The 18,765-nt window shown below is 37.9% G+C and overlaps 1 protein-coding gene across 2 annotated transcripts in view; it reads left to right on the top strand.

Moving 5' to 3' along the window:
• The window catches only part of CPQ (carboxypeptidase Q), a 502,411-nt gene that overhangs the window by 15,665 nt on the left and 467,981 nt on the right, over positions 1 to 18,765 (top strand). For both annotated transcript variants that reach the window (XM_046027443.1, XM_046027451.1), the window contains exon 2: positions 1,432 to 1,548. The gene's annotated coding sequence lies outside the window, so the exon portion shown is untranslated. The remainder of the gene's footprint in view (positions 1 to 1,431; positions 1,549 to 18,765) is intronic.

Below are 18,765 nucleotides of genomic sequence, written 5' to 3'. Positions count from 1 at the left end.
GCCCCAATTTTAACTTAATGATCTCTTTAAAGGCCCTGCCTCCAAATATAGTTATTTTCTGGGGGTACTGAATTAGAACAGGACTTCAATGTATGCATTTTGGTGATGGAGGTGGGGAGGGCACAGTTCAGCCTGTAACACCTCCCGTATTTCTCCATGTATTCTGTATATATATATGTATCCAGTCTCATCATGAATGCACATCATGACCTGGGAAGAGTTTAAAAAATACTCATTCCTAGGTACCCCCTGACTGTAGGCCCTGAGTAAGTGTGAAAAGAGACTGGAAATATATTTGTTGTGTGCATGTGTGTGTACTTAAATTTCTTCCTAGTGCTTTATAACACCCCAGCTTCCCTAGACTTTTTACCGTTTCTGGGGAATATATTATAAATGTTCAGACCTTTGCTCATGGTTGTTCTTTAACGAGAAACACTCTTCCCATTATACAGCAATGAAAATGAATCTATCCTCTAAGGTTGAGCTGAAATACCATCTTCTCTGTTATTTCTTCCTTATTCTCTCCTGTGATAATCCTGCTGTACTTTATCATTACTTTATTGTAAATACATGAGAATTTATTTCCTTATGTATGACAGTCATTTGCCGTCCTCTTTCACTAGCTTCCTGAGGCCAAGGATGACATATTCCTTCTTTCTGTGTATCAGAAATATTTGCAGTTGCTGTAGGCATAGTAGGCAATTAATCAATGCTTGTAGTATGAATAAGTGAATGAACTCATTAATAAATGATCACAATTTTTATGGCTTTTATACAGTGAAGACCATTGCATAAGAAATGAACTTATCAAATGCAAAATAAGTGGCAGGATTTTAATTTTTGACTAATTCTCGAAATAATTGCATCACCTAAGACCTGATTTCTGGGCAGGGATCTAGAGTCTGGCATTTTCTTTTTGTTAGTTTTTCAACAATGACTAAAACTTCAACACTATACTTTCTAGAGCTGGAGTAATCACTTCACAAATCACTTCTCCAAAGCCTTTCTTAAACCAGAGCAGGCAGTTGCAGAGATTGGCAGGAGAAGGACCGACCAGGATGGAAGGGGGAAGAAGGACTCTGCTTTGGAAACAGAGATAAGTCTGTGGATGTGGAAATTTACAAGGCTCAGGGAGCCCTGAGACATCTTTAGAAGGCGAGCCCAGCAGAAGAATGGGAGGCTGTGTGCTGGCTTGGCATTGGAGCCTGTCTGGCACAAACGACACTGTAAACAACTCTTCAAACATTTACATCTGCATACATGACATTAGATTTTCAAAATGTCCAATTAAACACTTGTCAGTGGAAGAAATGTTTGTTTCTGCAGCTGACCTGGTGTCAGCTTGGCCTTTCTGATGGGGAAGCTCTTGAGCGGATAATGTTGCAAGCTCTTCCTTTCTGGACCTGATCTTGTCCCTCTTGTTTTGGACAGAATTCTTCTTGAACGCCATGGGACCTGTGCCAAACCGTGGACCAGGGGATTAGGTTAAGAAACTGAAGAAAAATATTGAGGCCGTGAGTGCTTCTCAAACCCAGGAAAACCTTCTCGGTACTTTCATTTCTTTTGCGTAATTCTAAACGCTTTGTGCTTGGAAATTTATAAAAGTGATGGCAGCTGAGAGAAAGAGAAAGGGCAATGCTGCTATGTAGTGTTTTGTTTTTTAAATATCATTCTCCTAAGGGCTGGATTAATTTTTTTTCAACACTTCAACAAGTGTATTTTGAAGGATTGTGGTAGTGGTATTGTATGCGTCTGTGTGTACACAATACAGATGGATGTTCTGTCCTTGTTGACAGAACAGAGACGCTCAGCTATAAGTTGCTGTGATTGGCCTGGCAGTGAAGGTTTTGCACCTATTATACAGAAACACAGGGCGAGAGAGGCAGGAAATAAGGGAGAAGAATTAAATTTAGAACACTTGTTAGAAAAGTTCGAGTTGTATACGGAGATAGAGAGCTCGGTGACCTTAAGCAAATTCCCAATACTGGCCTCAGTTTCTTAATCTGTAAAACAGGGGACATGCTACCCAAAACATCAAAGGTTATTGTCAAGATTAAATAAAATGATTGCTGTGAACTGCTTAACAGTGGCCCTGCCACATTGTAAATGCTCAACAAACATTAGGTAATAATGAAATATTAACTCTTTAGACAGAGGAAGTTTAAGCACTTCTGTGTGGTGAAGAGAAAGAACCAAAGAGTGGGAGAAAAATTAAATCATTAGTATAGTATGAATAGAGAATTTGGCTTTGCAAAGGAGGGTGTGCAGTTCTTTCACTGGAGCATGAGCTGAGAAGGGCTGTATAAAAGGATAGAAAAGTTTTGAGGTGAGGATGAAGAAAGCCTAGCCTCATCTCATGGTTGTAATATTGCATCCGGAGTTATGTGGAAGAGGAGATCTTTCACTGAGCATGTGGGGAATAAGGGTGGAATTTGGGGCTTAAGGAGAGTGGAAAAACTCTGTAGCAGCTGCAGTGGGGGAATTTGATAGGGGTCAGCTGAAGATAAATATGAGAGGTGCCAAGCAATGCCGAAGACCCGGCTGGGATCAGACAACCTTAGATTATAATGGAGACATATGGTATGATTAGGTAAATGTTGATGGTGGTATTATGGAGCAAGTAAGCACGGAGAAAATTCAAACTTAGTTTTGAGAAATAAGGTGGGTGAGGAAGAAAGGCAAAGGCAATCTAGGGTGCTATCGAAAGCATTTTTGGAATCACCACCAAGTAAGGTTGTGAGCCAAGATTCATCTTTAGGTGAGTTGAGGGTAGAATTATAGTCAGACTGGAGATGAGGAGGTGTCTTTTTTGTTTGGGCTGCTGTAATGAAGTGTCATAGCCTGGGTGGTTTATAAACAATAGAAATTTATTTCTCACAGTTCTGGAGACTAGAAGTCTGAGATCAGGGTGCAAGCATGGCTGGGATCTGATGAAGGACCTCTTCTGGGTTGCAGACTTCCAACCTCTCATTGTATCTTCAATATAACAAAAGAACTCTAGTATCACTTTTACAAGGGCACTAATCCCATTCATGAAGGCTCTAGCCTTATGACCTAATGACCTTGCAAATGCCCCACCTCCTAGTACCATCATGTTAGGGTTAGGATTTCAACATTTGAATTTCCTGGGGGCCACATTCAGCCTGTTGCAGAAGACTCTTCACGTAGCCAGCCAAAACCAAAATCTAGCTGCTACTCTGTGTTGCACATGTGCTGAATGATGGAGACACAAGGATGAAGGAAATACAATTTACGTTAAAAGCTCAAAAGCATTTATTGAGCTTCTACTACATACTGGACAGAAAATCCATTTAACATTGATCTTTCCCTTGAAAAACTTTTAAGACTAGTGACATAATTTGGTTAATTTTGACTTAGGCTGTGGTAAACTGTGAAGTAGGTAAGCATAGGGTGCAGGGATATCATTGAAGAGGACATTCAGCACCATCTGTGAGAAGAGAAGTCAAGTCAGCATCCTGGAAATGATTGTACCTGAGCTGACTCAAGATGGTTGTAGGAGAGTGGGGTGAAGAAAGGTAGAAAAGGAGAGGAAAAAGCAGAGTGAGGGGATTATTTTGGCCAGGGCAGATAAGAAAAGATTTCAAAGAGAAGGTGATAATTCAGATGTATTACATATAACATTATTGCTAAGTGAGAGAAATAAAGAAGATCAGAATTAAAGTGGTGAAAATGTTATTGGTAGGGACAAAAGGAAGAGATGTAAGAAGATAGAATAATGATATTAGTGGCTGACTGAATAAATAGATGCTTTAGTACTCTTGAGCCTGAATGGTAGGGACAATTATGGTTTCATTCACAGAAAGAGGGAAATCCTCTTTCTAACTTAGAGACTTTGGGGAAGTTGATAAGTTTGGTGATGTTGAATCAGAACATTTGGTTGTAAGTGAAAGCAATCTATCTATAACTTCTATAGATTATAAAAAAGAAACTTCAGGAATATAGCTGACTTTAGACATGGCTAGATCCAAGACACAAGTGATATAATATGGGCCCATATCTATCCCAAATTGTCTTTCAGCTTAGCTTGTCCTGTCCTGCTTGATTTCATTCTGCAGATAGGTTTTTTGTGTATACAGTAGGCAAAATGGGTGCCTAAAGCTCCAGATTCACATCCTGGCAATCTCAGTGGAAACATTTTTTCCCCACACATGAGCACTTTATTTTACCTTTTCTCAAGTATAATTTAAAAAACACAAGTTACTGCAAATGTTCAATCTTCAGTGTAGTCTGGTTGAGGGACAGAAATACTATAATTGACTTCCAATAATTTGAAGTTATGAATACATGTATTTTCTAAATTTATTTTATTTTCATCCATCTGGGAAAATACTAAGTTCCTCAGATTTTTATCCCTTCATATATTTATACCATTTTAATCAGCACCCCATTCATCAGATTTTTCTGTTATTTTGTACTATCAGAAGACTCAAGAAAATCCTGTTTTTAAAATTGTATTTGCTTTGTCTTCATTTACTTTCGTATTTACTGTAATTAGTGTAGTTAATACAAATAATTCAACCAGCATTTATTCCCGCATTATACCAAACACTGAAATATGGAGGAAATCAGAATACATAGAAACATAAAACAAAGCTCCTTTCAAGGCAATCATGATATACTGTCAGAGACAGAAATGCAGACATAAAATTAAAATAAACTACAGTGGCCCTCAGGAAGAAAATGAGCAGAAGGCTCTGAGAGCCGAGAAAGCAGAGACCCTTGCTCTTGCTTTCTTGGAGGGAGGCCTCAAGGGCTCCATGCAGAATTTTGGGGGAGAAAGAAGGGGAGTCAAGCTGCCTACCAAGTTTGGAGCATTTGTATTCCCTGTTTCAGAACTAGGGAACCTTCAAGGAAAGATCTTGGGGAGAAGAGATTATGTTAGTTAGGCTTTGAAATCATCCGTAGATGGAGATACCTAGCAGGCATTTAAGAATGTAGTTCTGGTTCTAGAAGACAAAAGCAGGGTTTAGGACTAGGTGCAAAGAGACACTGTATATGATTAAGTCGGGTAAGAAAAGCAACTGGGAAGTAGAATAATAACCAAAAAAATCTATTCTGGTAGATTTTAGAGGCATCTAATGTAAGCGTAATAGGAACATTTAAAAAAACAAATCCCAGTGATAGACACACATTTACCTCACATCCTTTAGCAAGGAGAGGTTCTTTTTTAAAAATATAGTTAAATTAATTTGTTGACTTTCATTTATTTAAAGTAAACAAACAAACAAGCAAACAAACAAAACCCAAAGAGTTCACACATTTCTCTCCCCCCCCTTTTCCACCCTTGCCTCTTGCAACCAACAGTCTGTTATCTGTATCTTTAATCTTGGTTTGATTGATTGATTGATTCTAAATAGAAGAGAGATCATATAGTATTTGTCTTTCTCTGTCTGACTTATTTCACTTGGCACAATGCCCTTGAGGTTTATTCATGCTGTTGCAAATGGCAAGATTTCATTCGTTTTTATGGCTGAATAATATTCTCTTCTGTATATGGACACCTTGATTTCTTTATCCATTCATCTCTCCATAGGCATTTAGGTTGTTTCCATATCTTGGCTATTGTAAACAAAGCTGCAGTGAACATGAGAGTGCATGTATCTTTTTGAGTTAGTTTTTTTTTTTTTTTTGATAAATACTCAGAAGAGGAATTGCTCAATCATATGGTAGTTCTCTTTTTAATTTTTCGAAGAACCTCTGTTTTCCATAGTGTTTGCACCAATTTGCTTTCTCATCAACAGTGCACCAGGGTTCCCTTGTCTCCATGTCCTCGCTAAGATTAATTATTTTTGTCTTTTTGATAGTAGCTATTCTAACAGGTATTAAGGCATATCTCATTGTGATTTTGAATTATATTTCTCTAATGATTAATGATGTAGAATACCTTTTTCTGTACCTCTTGGTCATCTGTATGTCTTCTTTAGAAAATGTCTACTGGGGTGCTTGGGTGGCACAGTGGGTTAAAGCCTCTGCCTTCGCCTCAGGTCATGATCCCAGGGTCCTGGGATCTGAGCCCCCAATCAGGCTCTCCGCTCAGCAGAGAGCCTGCTTCCTCCTCTCTCTCTGCCTGCCTCTCTGCCTACTTGAGATCTCTGTCTGTCAAATAAATAAATAAAATCTTAAAAAAAAAAAAAAAGAAAAGTGTCTACTTAGATCTTCTGCTCATTTTAAAATTAATTAAATTAATTTTTAATTGTTTTTTGGTATTGCATTATATGTGTTCTTTATGTATTTTGGATATTAGTCCTTTATTACATATATGGTTTGCAAATATTTTCTCCCATTTAGTAGGTTGCTTTTTCATTTTGTTGCTGGTGTCCTTTGCTGTGCAGAAACTTTTTAGTTTGATATATTCCTACTTGTTTATTTTTGTTTTGTTACTTTTCCTTTTGGTGTCAGATTCAAAAAAAATCATCGTCAAGACCTATGTCTAGGAGCTTATTGCCTGTTTTCTTCTAGGACTTCTATGGTTTCAGGTCTTCAAGTTCTTAAATTCATTTTGACTTAATTTTTGTGTGTGGTGTAGGATAGTGGGCCCAGTTTCATTCTTTTGCATATGGCTGTGCAGTTTTCCCAGCACAATTTATTGAAGAGACTATCCTTTCCCCGTGATATATTCTTGGCTTCTTTGTTGTAAATTAATTGACATTATATGTGTGATTTTATTTCTGGGCTTCTCATCTGTTTCTTCGATTTGTGTGTCTGTTTTCTTGCTAGTAACATACTATTTTAATTACTATTGGTTTGTAATTTAGTTTGAAATCAGGGAGTGCAATGCTTCTAGTTTTTTCTTCTTTTTTAAGATTGCTTTGGCTCTTTGGGGTCTTTTGTTTTTCCATGTATATTTTAGGATTGTTTGTTCTCTTTCTGTGAAAAATGCCATTGGAATTTTGAGAAGGATTGTATTGAATCTGTATATTGCTTTGGGTAGTATGGATATTTTAACAATATTAATTCTTGCAACCCATGGGCATGAAATATATTTCCACTTGTTTGTGTCTTTTTCAATTTCTTTCATGAATGTCTTGTAGTTTTCAATAGATAGGTCTTTTACCTTTGGCTAAATTGATTCCTAGATATTTTATTTTATTTTTGATGTAGTTGTAAATGGGATTGTTTTCTTAATTTCCCTTTCTGATATTTTGTTATTAGTGTATACAAATACAACAGGGTTTTGTGTATTGATTTTGTATCCTGCAACTTCACTGAATTCATTTATTCTAACAGGTTTTTGATAGAATCTTTAGAGTTTTCTATATATATTATCATGTCATCTGCCAATAGAGACAGTTTGACTTCCTCCTTTTCAGTTTGGATGCCTTTTATTTCTTTTTTTTAGGCTCTGGCTAGGACTTCCAGTACTGTGTTGAAACAACTTTTATTTGCAACATCCTTATATATATTTTTTTAATTTATTTATTTTTATTTGTTTATTTACAGCATAACAGTGTTCATTGTTTTGGCATCACACCCAGTGCTCCATGCAGTACGTGCCCTCCCTATTACCCACCACCTGGTTCCTCAACCTCCCACCCCCCCCACCCCCCCCGCCGCCCCTTCATAGACCTCTGATTGTTTTTCAGAGTCCATAGTCTCTCATGGTTCATCTCCCCTTCCAGTTTCCCTCAACTCCCTCTCCTCTCCATCTCCCCATGTCCTCCATGTTATTTGTTATGCTCCACAAATAAGTGAGACCATATGATACTTGACTCTCTCTGCTTGACTTATTTCGCTCAGCATAATTTCTTCCAGTCCCGTCCATGTTGCTACAAAAGTTGGGTATTCATCCTTTCTGATGGAGGCATAATACTCCATTGTGTATATGGACCACATCTTCCTTATCCATTCATCTGTTGAAGGGCATCTTGGTTCTTTCCACAGTTTGGCGACCGTAGCCATTGCTGCAATAAACATTGGGGTACAAATGGCCCTTCTTTTCACTATATCTGTATCTTTGGGGTAAATACCCAGCAGTGCAATTGCAGGGTCATAGGGAAGCTCTATTTTTAATTTCTTCAGGAATCTCCACACTGTTCTCCAAAGTGGCTGCACTAACTTGCATTCCCACCAACAGTGTAAGAGGGTTCCCCTTTCTCCACACCCTCTCCAACACACGTTGTTTCCTGTCTTGCTAATTTTGGCCATTCTAACTGGTGTCAGGTGGTATCTCAATGTTGTTTTAATTTGAATCTCCCTGAGCAACATCCTTATATTTTAAAATTTATTTTATTATTATTCAGATGTGAGGAGCCATCAGATCAGGAAATGATTGCCATTGGAAAGCTATTTTCTTATAGTTCTCAAGAGGAGGGGCATACCATGCCATGTGGTGCCACCTAAGGAAGCACCAGGGTCAGGTAGGAGGCAGAGAAGTGACAGGAAAGCATGTGCATAAGACTCTATTGTAGTTTTGGTGAGAAAGAATGGGTGAGACAAAGTAAACAGGCTTAGGATTGGTTTGAATAATTTTAGTGGGCTCTCAGGTATATGGACCATCTCAAGTTGTCTGGTCCCTGGCCCTGGGTTGATTACAGCAGGGAAATATTGGCTGAGCAAGTTTGGAGGTTGTAAATGTGATTTGGAGGATGGTTGGAGGGTATTGGTTTAGGTTGGTTGGTTTACATATGAAAGGAGTGTTCACAGGGAAGTCTGTGAATCAGCTAACCTTGGAAGGGGCAGTTGTAGTGAGGCTGAAGATGTGAGAGCATCAGGAATATAGAAAATAGGAAAATGTAGTTAATATACCATATATCATTGTTGGTGAAGATTCTGATTGGCCTTACTTGGACCAATCTGTCTCAGGAGTTTGGATGTAGAGTGATTGACAGTCAGCCTAGACCAGAGTGTGGGGGTCAGGGTGGATGAGCTTAAAGAAAAGAAAAGAGAAAATGGGGATGTATGCCAAGAAGTAAAAAACCATAGCTACCACAGTCTACCATGATATGACTGTAGCCATTTTGGTTGAGGTAACCAATTCAAATGTGGCTCTGGGCTTCTAGATTCCAGACAGGTTAGTTTTGTTTAACAGCTTTCAGTGAACAACATGCACTGCTCCTTGGCTTGATGTCCTTTTTGTTTTTTTTGTTTTTGTTTTTGTTTTAAGATATTATTTATTTATTTGAGAGAGAGAGAGCAAGTGAGAGGGCACATTAGTAGGGGTAAGGGGAGGGGCAGTGGATGAGGGAGAAGCAGGCTCCCTACTGAGCAGGGAGCCCCACATAGGGCTTCATCCCAGGACCCCAAGATCATGACCTAAGCCAAAGGCAGATGCTTAACTGACTGAGCCACCCAGGCACCGATTCATGTCTTTATTCTCCCTGCTTTTCTACAAACCTGTAAAGTTCTTGAAATTCAGTGTCTAAATATGAACTCATCATTCATGTTTTCTGATCCCCTTGACTAGGTACCAGTATTTTCCTCAATGCCTGAAACAGAAACCTTAGCTTTTTCTTTGACTCCCCACCTTCCCCTTCTGTCAAATCATCTATCTTCTTCTGAAATCTCTCCTAGATTTACTCCTTTCTTCCCCATGTTCGCCACTGCCTTTCTAGTTAGGATTTTTATCACCTTTCTAGTCTCTTCTTTTACATCTGTCTTTTAAAATATTGGCAGATTTATCTCACTGGGAAAAGATCACCCCCACCCCAATATAAACCCCCCAATTATTTGAACATTACACAGAGAGAATGGTGTGTACGTGGCACAAGGGTGAATGTCTAAAGATCTAAATTCAAGTCACTCCATGTTTCACTCTTCATTTCATCAAAGATGTTTGGTGGCTTAAATGAGGAAATGCATGTTTGAAGAATCTTTGTAAACTGTAATATAGTTGAGATGATGGTGATTTCTTTATTTCTTCTTCTATGCAGTGTGAATTTTGAGTCATTTTCAAATTCTGATTTTCAGCTTTATCCCCTTTAATGGAATTCCTCTCTGTCTGAATTCATTTCTATCTTTCTATTTTTTTTTTACTGTTTACAGACCTGAAATGCCCTTCTTTTTGCTTTCCTCTCAGTCAACTAAAACTTAATTATCTTTAAAAGCCTGACAGAAGTTCTGCCTCTCTTATGAAGTCCTTTTTATTTATTTATTTATTAATATTTTATTTATTTGACAGAGAGAAATCACAACTAGGCAGAGAGGCAGGCAGAGAGAGAGGAGGAAGCAGGCTCCCTACTAGGCAGAGAGCCCGATGCGGGGCTCAATCCCAGGACTCTGGGATCATGACCTGAGCCAAAGGCAGAGGCTTTAACCCACTGAGCCACCCAGGCGCCCCATGAAGTCCTTTTTAATGATACAGATCATCCATATCCTTTTTTTTTTCTTATACTTCATTTTCACTGATTTATTTACTCTTTGATTTTTGCTTATCTTTCAGTCTCTATAGTATACTTTATACTTCTGAGGGCAGGGATCTTGACTTTCACTTCTTCTGTACCATGTGTAGTTCTGGTTGTGTCATTTTTTTTTTTTTTTTAAATTTATTTATTTGACAGAGAGAGATCATGAGTAAGCAGAGAGGCAGGCAGAGAGAGAGGAGGAAGCAGGCTCCCCGCTGAGCAGAGAGCCCGATGTGGGGCTCAATCCCAGGACCCTGAGATCATGACCTGAGCTGAAGGCAGAGGCTTAACCCACTGTGCCACCCAGGTGCCCCTGGTTGTGTCGTTTTTTAAATAAATAGTTGCTAATTAATTAAATGTTGGTTGGGAAAAAGTACTAATCTGCAATAATTGCACCTTGGATATACTTTGTGAGCTTCTTTTTTCCTCTTGGGAAGAAATAATTGTGGATTGATTAGACTGACAGATGCAGAAACAATTTAGCCCAATTTAACAAACCCTTCTTGAGTTTCAGAGCATATGGGCAAGTGCTGAATAAATGTTCATTTGTTCACTTATTCAGTGAACAGATATTTATTGGATCTCCACTATTTTCCCCACACTGTGTGAGTTATTGTAATACATGTGTGCTCTTAGACATTCAGACATTGAGAATACAAACATGAATCTGCCATGGTCTTCATCTTCAGTTTGCTTTACTTATATGACCAATGGTGGTACCATTGGATTATTATAGGCTTTACAGAAAAGTAAATGCCATGCTGTGGATACACAAAGAAAGAAGTAATTAATTTTGACTTGGATAGTTTTAGAAAGGATTCACAGAGGAGGTAATATTCAGGGAAAAAATGAAGCATGCAGAGAAGTAGTATTGACACTCATGTTTGCTTTGTGAAAATTTTGTACTTTACACAGTGTGTTTTTAAAAAAATTGATATGCTGGGAAGTTTTCCACTTCTGGAAAGATGGAGTAGATGTACTTTTTCCTATTTATCCCCCTAAGTATAACTAAAAACAATTGAGAACTCTTGGGGAAAAATATATATAAAAAACATAAGAAGACTCTGAGAGGTGGGAAAAAGAAGGCAGACTGGCTAGGGACCATAGGACCTGAGTTCTTTGTTTTTTTTTTTTTTTTTTTTCATCATATACCCCAGACTTGGAGCTGAAAAAGCTGGCAATTTGAAAATGCCAATGAATATAGAAAAAAAAGAAAAAAAAAAACCCTAACAAAAGCCTGCTCGCTGTAGCCAATGGACCAGGAAGGGGATAGTCTGTCAAGACAGAAAACTTAGAAGGTAACCATTCTACTCTAGCCAGATACTACAGAAAAAAAAAAACCAAAAAAAACAAAAAAACAAAAAAACCTGTGCCTCCACTATAACCCATGCCAACAGGAACTGAGTGGGTAGCTTAGACTTTTGTCCTCACAAGGCTGTTGCAGGGTATCCCGAACCCTTGCCACGGTGGTGTCAGGGAAGATTAAGTAGGGAGCCAGGACTTTTCATATATCCAGTACCCATCAGTAAACCTCCCCACCCCCACCTTTGCAGTAAGTAGAAACCAGGTGGGGAGTTTGGACTTATGGCCCAGTTGAAAATAATGCACCCTCCCTCTTCCCTGATGGCATGGTCTTAGAAGAGATCTAGGGAAAGTCAGGACTGTCACCATTGCCAGCAGTAATGAGGTCATCCTACTGCATTGTCAGTGAAGACCATGTGGGGTGTCTGGAACTCCCACCCTCACTCAGAGTTTATAAGGAGATCCTCTCTTTGAATGTCAGTGGAAGCCAAGTGGGGAGCCCAGACTGCCACCTCCAATGGCAATGTTGAGGCAGCAGCACCCCTACCTGCTTTTACCACTGTGGTGTTGGAGAAAACCAGCTAAAATAGAAGGTTTAAATAATAATCCAGAATCTTAAAACATAATGTAAAAATGCCTATGTTTCAAATGAAAATCATAACAAAAGAAAATCAACAGTAAGATGATAGAAGTTTTAGAATTTAGAATTATCTGACAAAAAAATTTAAAACAGCCAAATAAAAACGCTTTCATGAGCAATTACAAACCGCTTGTAACAAATGAAAACATAGAAAGTCTCAGAAAAGAAATAGGAAATCTCAGCAAAGAAACAAAATATAAAAAAGAATCAAATGGAAATTCTACATCTGAAAAATAATACTATAAACAAAATGAGAATCTCAGTGAATGGGCTAAACAGTAAAATGGAAGGGACAGAAGGAAAAGCAGTAAACTAAATGATAGAGCAATCTGACCAAAAGAGAAAAAATAGATGGCAAAAAATTGAGCAGAACTACAGGGAGCTATGGTACTGTAAGAAAAGATATAACATTCATATCATTGGAGTCTCAGAAAGAAAAGAGAAAGAAATTAAGGTTGAAAATAACCCTCAAAGAAATAATGGCGGAAAAGTTCTCAACTTTGATAAAGACATAAACCTTGAGATTCAGGAAGCCGAGGGAACTCCCAGTAGGAGAGGAGAAACCCAAGGAGATTTCTGCCAATACACCGCATAATCAAATTTCTGAAAACTAAGGCAAAAATATTGAAAGCGGCCAGAGGAAAATGACACCTTACCTATAGGGGAAAAATAATTAGAATGAGAGTGGATTTCTCATCAAAAGCCATGGAGACTGGAAAATGGTAGCACAGTGTTTTTCCGGTGCTAAAAGAAAATAACTGTGAACTTAGAATCATATACCCCGTGAACATATCCTTGGGACAAGGGGAAATCAAGACATTCTCAGGTAAAAGAAAACAACCTTAAGCAGATCTGCCCTAAAAGAATGGCTAAAAGAATTTCTCTCAGCAGAAAGGAAATGATAGAAGGAGGAACCTTGGAATATAAGGAAAGAAAGAACCTGGTAAGCAAATAAACTGTTAAATTTGCTTTCCTTTTTTTCCTGAGTTTTCTGAATTGTGTTTGATGGTTGAGGTGAAAATTATAATACTTTTTAAATGTGATTCTAGATATGTGTGGATAAAATATTTAAGAAAATTACACTATAAACATGGAAGGGTAAAGGGATGTATGTAATAGGAGGTAAGTTTTCTATACTTAAAGTGGTAAAATGATGACACCAGTAGACTAAGGTGTTTTATATATGTAATGTGATACATAGAGCAGCAACTAAAAAGAGTTATGCAAAGGGATATACTCAAAAACACTACAGATAAATCAAAATGGCATTCTGAAAAAATGTTCAAGTAACCCACAGGCAAGTAGGAAAAAACAAATGAACACAAACAAGCAGCCCTAGAGAAACAAATAACAGAGAGGAAAAATAGAAAACCAGAAGACTTAAGATCTAATATATCAATAATTACATTAAGTAAATACTATAAAAACACCAATTAAAAAAACATATTGGCAGAGTGGATTAAGAACGTACCCAACTATATGCTGTTTGTAAGAAACTCATTTCAAATATATTAACATAGCAACTTGAAAATAAAAAGATGGGAAAACATACACAGTTGATTCTCCTTATTTGTGGTAGCTAATTAAATCACTGTGAACACTGCATTAGCAAACTCTGAACTGCTCCTAGGGCAAATGCAGAGTTATGCTCCTGTGAGCCTCTGCTCACATTTTTGTCAACTGGTCAATACATATTCTTGTTTCATATGCGTTTCTGTTTAAAGATAATTTATTGGGCGTGTGTTGTTGATTCATTAACTTTGAATTCAGTGCCAACAGCACTGTGAGTCCTGTCTGATTCTAGCACACATTTCTCTGTAAGTCACCACCAGCCTTCTTGCTCTTAGGAACCGGAAACGGTCCTTCAGTGCTATGCTCAAGGCTGGCCATGTTAAGCAGTGAAATAACCAACAAAGAGCAAAATATGGGGGAAAATGTGGTGCTAAGTAGATTGTGAAAAGCATATTTGTTTTTAGCTTAAGAATTGAAACAAGAAGGCAGAGTGATTGCCTTGTTTGATTTTAGCTGGGAATATGTGTGTCAGGCAACTCAAACTTTTTGCTGCTCTGTACATGTCCTTGAATGACATTAAAAATATTGCTAGTATTGATTTTTGGGATATAAATACATTTTAGTGAGTGAGTAATTTAGCAAATATGGAATCAATATATAATGAGAACTGGCTAGATCATTACAAAGATTAACCCAAAAAGGCAGAAAAAGCTATATTAATACCAGGTAAAGTAAACTTCAGGGCAAAGAAAATTATCAGAGACAGAGAGAAATGTTGTATGATAAAAGAATTAATCCACTAAGAAGATAGAGCAATGCTAAATGCGTAGGTACCAACAAAACAGCTGTAAAACCTGTGAAGCAAAAATTGGTAGAAATGAAAGGAGAAACAGACAAATTCAAAGGATACTTCTGTATTCTCTCAGCAATTAATAGAACTAGGCAGAAAATCAGCAAGTGTATCGTAAAACTTAGCAGCACCACCAACCACAATGATCTCATGGACATTTATAGAACACATTACTCCGTAACAGCAGAAAAATGTTCTTTTTAAGTGCCCATGGCGGGGGGAGGAGGGAAGTGCCCATGGAGGATTATACCAAGACCATATCTTAGGCCACAAGACAAACCTCAAAGTGTTTAAAATAGTTGAACTCCTACAGAACGTTTTTTTCTTTTTTTACCATAATGCCATCAAAATGAAAATGAACAGCAGAAAAATAACAGGTAGATCTACAAATACTTGGAAACCAAACAACACACTTTTAAATAATGTGTGGGTCGAAGAAGTCTCAAATAAAAAAAGGTATCAAAGAGTATAAAAATGAAAATATGTCAAAATTCATGGGACACAGCTAAGGCAGTGCTAAGAGGAAGATTTGTAGTGCTAAATGAATACATTAAGAAAGAGGCAAAGTTTCATATTAATATAAGCTCCCACATCAAGAACCTAGGAAAATAGAATAAAAGTAAACCCAAAGCAAGGAGAAAGAAGGACATAGGAGCAGAAATCAATGAAACTGAAAGCCGTAAAACAATAGAGAAAATTAAGGAAACAAAAAGTTGACTCTTTGAAAAGGTTAATAAAATTGACAATTCTCTAGCAAGTTGGACAGAGGAAAAAAAGACATAAATAGCTGTATCAGGAATGAAGCAGGAAATCACCAATTGCAGACACCAAGAGGATAATAAGGGACTACTACAAGCAATTCTATATACATAAATTTGACAGTGTAGTTGGAACAGACCAATTCCTCGAGAAACACAACTACTACAACTTACTCACCCTGAAATAAATAATTTGAATAGCCCTATAATGATTAAGGATATTGAATTTATAATTTAAAAACTGCCGAGAAAGAAATCTCTAGCTCCAGATGGTTTCACTAGAGAATTCTACCAAATAGTTAAAGAATTGACACCAATTCTATATAATCTAATCCAAAAAACAGAAAGGGGGAATGTTTCTCAATTCGCTTTGTGAAGCTAGTATTACTGTGATGCCATATGGCAAAAACAGTACAAAAAATAGAGCTATAGACCAGTGTCCCTCATGAATATAGGTACAAAAATTCTTTTTTTTTTAAAGATTTTATGTATTTATTTGACAGACAGAGATTACAAGTAGGCAGAGAGGCAGGCAGAGAGAGAGGAAGGGAAGCAGGCTCCCTGCTGAGCAGAGAGCCCGATGCAGGGCTTGATCCCAGGACTCTGGGATCATGACCTGAGCCGAAGGCAGAGGCTTTAACCCACTGAGCCACCCAGGTGCCCCTAGATACAAACATTCTTAACAAAATGTTAGCAAATATAATTGAGCAAAATAGAAAAAGAGCTATACATGATCACCAAGGGGGGTTTATTCCAGGAAAGCAAATCTGATTCAGTATTTGAAAATCAATGTAATCTACCATATTAATAGACTAAAGAAGAAACATCACATGATTCTATAAACTGATGCAAAAAAGCATTTGAGAAAATTCAGTACCCATTCATGATTAAAATTCTCAGTAAGATAGGAATAGAAGGGAGTTTCTTCAATTTGATTTAAAAAAAGAAAAACCAGCCACAGAAACCTATAGCTAACATTTTACTGAAATGAATTGATGCTGAAAAACTGAATGCTTTTTCCCAGAGATCAGAATAAAAGTGTGAAGAATCCCAGTCTATTTGATCTCAAGCCTTATTATAGAGTAATTGAGACTGTAGTGTTGGTAGAGGGATAGACACATAGATCAGCTGAGCAGAGCAGATCTTAGAAGCAGATCTATGTAAATGTGTCCAAATGATTTTCCAGAAATGTGCCAAAGCAGTGCCATGAAGGAAAGCTAGCCTTTTCAACATGTGGTGCTGGAGCATTTGGACACCATCAGCAAAAGATGAACCTTGACTTAAGTCTCACATGTTACGAAAATTAACTCAAAATGGATCATGGACTTAAATGTGAAATGTAAAACTATGAAACTTTTAGGAAAAGGCAAAAGAAAGTCATTAGGATCTAGGTCTAGGTGAGGAGTTCTTAGACTTGACACCGGGAGCACAACCCTTGAAAAGAAAAAAGTGATAAGTTGATTAAATAAAAATTTAAACCTTTGGCTCTGTGGAAGACCCTGTCAAGGGAATAAGAAGACAAGGTAGAGAATGAGAGAAAATGTTGCGAATCACCTATCTGACAAAGGACTAGTATCTAGAATATATAAACTCAAAAAAGTTAACAGTTAGAAAGCAAGCAGTCTAGTTTGAACTTGGACAAAGGAAGAAGCATGTTACTGGATAAGACATACAGAAGAGAAATAAGCACCTGGAAAGTCATGCATCATTTTCCATTAGGGAAATGCAAACTAAAACCAATGGGATAGCACCATACACCGATCACAATGAGTAAAATAAATAATAACACTAAATGCTGGCAAGGATGTAGAGAAGCTGGATCACTCATACATTGTTGGTGAGAATGTAATTTCCAGCCACTCCAGAAAAGGGTTTGATAATTTTTTTAAAAGATTTTATCTATTCATTTGACAGACAGAAATCACAAGTAGGCAGAGAAGCAGGCAGAGAGAGGAGGAAGCAGGCTCCCTGCTGAGCAAAGAGCCTGATGTGGGGCTCAATCCCAAGACCCTGGGATCATGACCTGAGCTGAAGACAGAGGCTTAACCTACTGAGACACCCAGGTGCCCCGGGTTTGATAATTTCTTTAAAAAAAACTAAACATGGGGGCTCCTGGATGGCTCAGGCAGTTAAGTGTGTGCCTTCTGCTCGGGTCATGGTCCCAAGGTCCTGGGGTGGAGCCTCTCAGCAGTCTCCCTGTTCAGTGGGGAGCTTGCTTCTCCCTCTGCCTGCCACTCCCCCTGCTTTTGCTCTCTTTCTTTGTCAAATAAATAAATAAGCTCTTAAAAAAACCCAAAAACTAAACATGTAAATATCAGGCAATCTAGCAGTTGTATTCCTGGGTATATATCCCAGAGAAATGAAGATTTGTGTTCATACAAACGCCTGTACACTAATGTTCATAGCACTTGTGGGTGTAATAGCCCCAAACTGGAAACAGCCCAGCTATCTTTTAATTGAGGAATGGCTGAACAAATTGTGATACGTCCTTGCAATGGGATACTACTCAGCAATAAAAAGGAACAGACCATTAATATAGGCAATGACTTGGATGAAAAAGCCAAGCCTGAAGTTATATACTGTATTATTTTTTATATAGCATTCTTAAAATGACAAATGATAGCAATGGGAGAGATAGTAGTGGATGCTAGGATTAAAGGAAAAAGTGGTAGTGGGGGGCCGTGGATATAGCCGTAACAGCAAAATGAGGATTGCTTGTGCTGATGGAAATGTTCTGTATCTCAACTCTTTTGGTGACAGTATTCTGGTTCTGACATTGTACCATAGTCTTGTAAGATGTCACATTGGGGGAAAATGGGTAAAGGGTACTGGGATCTCTCTGCACCTTTCTTATAATTGCTTGTGAATCTAAAATTATCTCCAAATAAAAAGTCTAATTAAAAAAACAGTATACCTTAGTTTCCTTTCCTCTTGTAGATAATCTTAAATCTTTATGTCAATCAATGACAGCCTGGTCTATGAATACTTAATCTGAATTTCTGCATTACATTCAGCATTGTGGTGACTAGAACTGTTAGGAATGTAGAATATTATATTATTAGGAATAGAGAAGCATAAGATTTACAGTACATACAAACTAAAGTGTGTGTGTGAAAAGCACGCGCAAGTATATTTTAGGGAGTGGACATGACTCTATTTATTTTTTTTAAAGATTTTATTTATTTATTTGACAGACAGAGATCACAAGTAGGCAGAGAGGCAGGCAGAGAGACAGGAGGAAGCAGGCTCCCTGCTGAGCAGAGAGCCCGGTTCGGGCTCGATCCCAGGATGCTGGGATCATGACCTGAGCCTAAGGCAGAGGCTTTAACCCACTGAGCCACT

This window comes from Meles meles, chromosome 1 (assembly GCF_922984935.1).
Source record: "Meles meles chromosome 1, mMelMel3.1 paternal haplotype, whole genome shotgun sequence".
NCBI lineage: Eukaryota > Metazoa > Chordata > Mammalia > Carnivora > Mustelidae > Meles > Meles meles.
The sequence above is the reverse complement of the archived record's forward strand: the minus strand, read 5'-3'. Positions and strand labels throughout refer to the sequence as shown.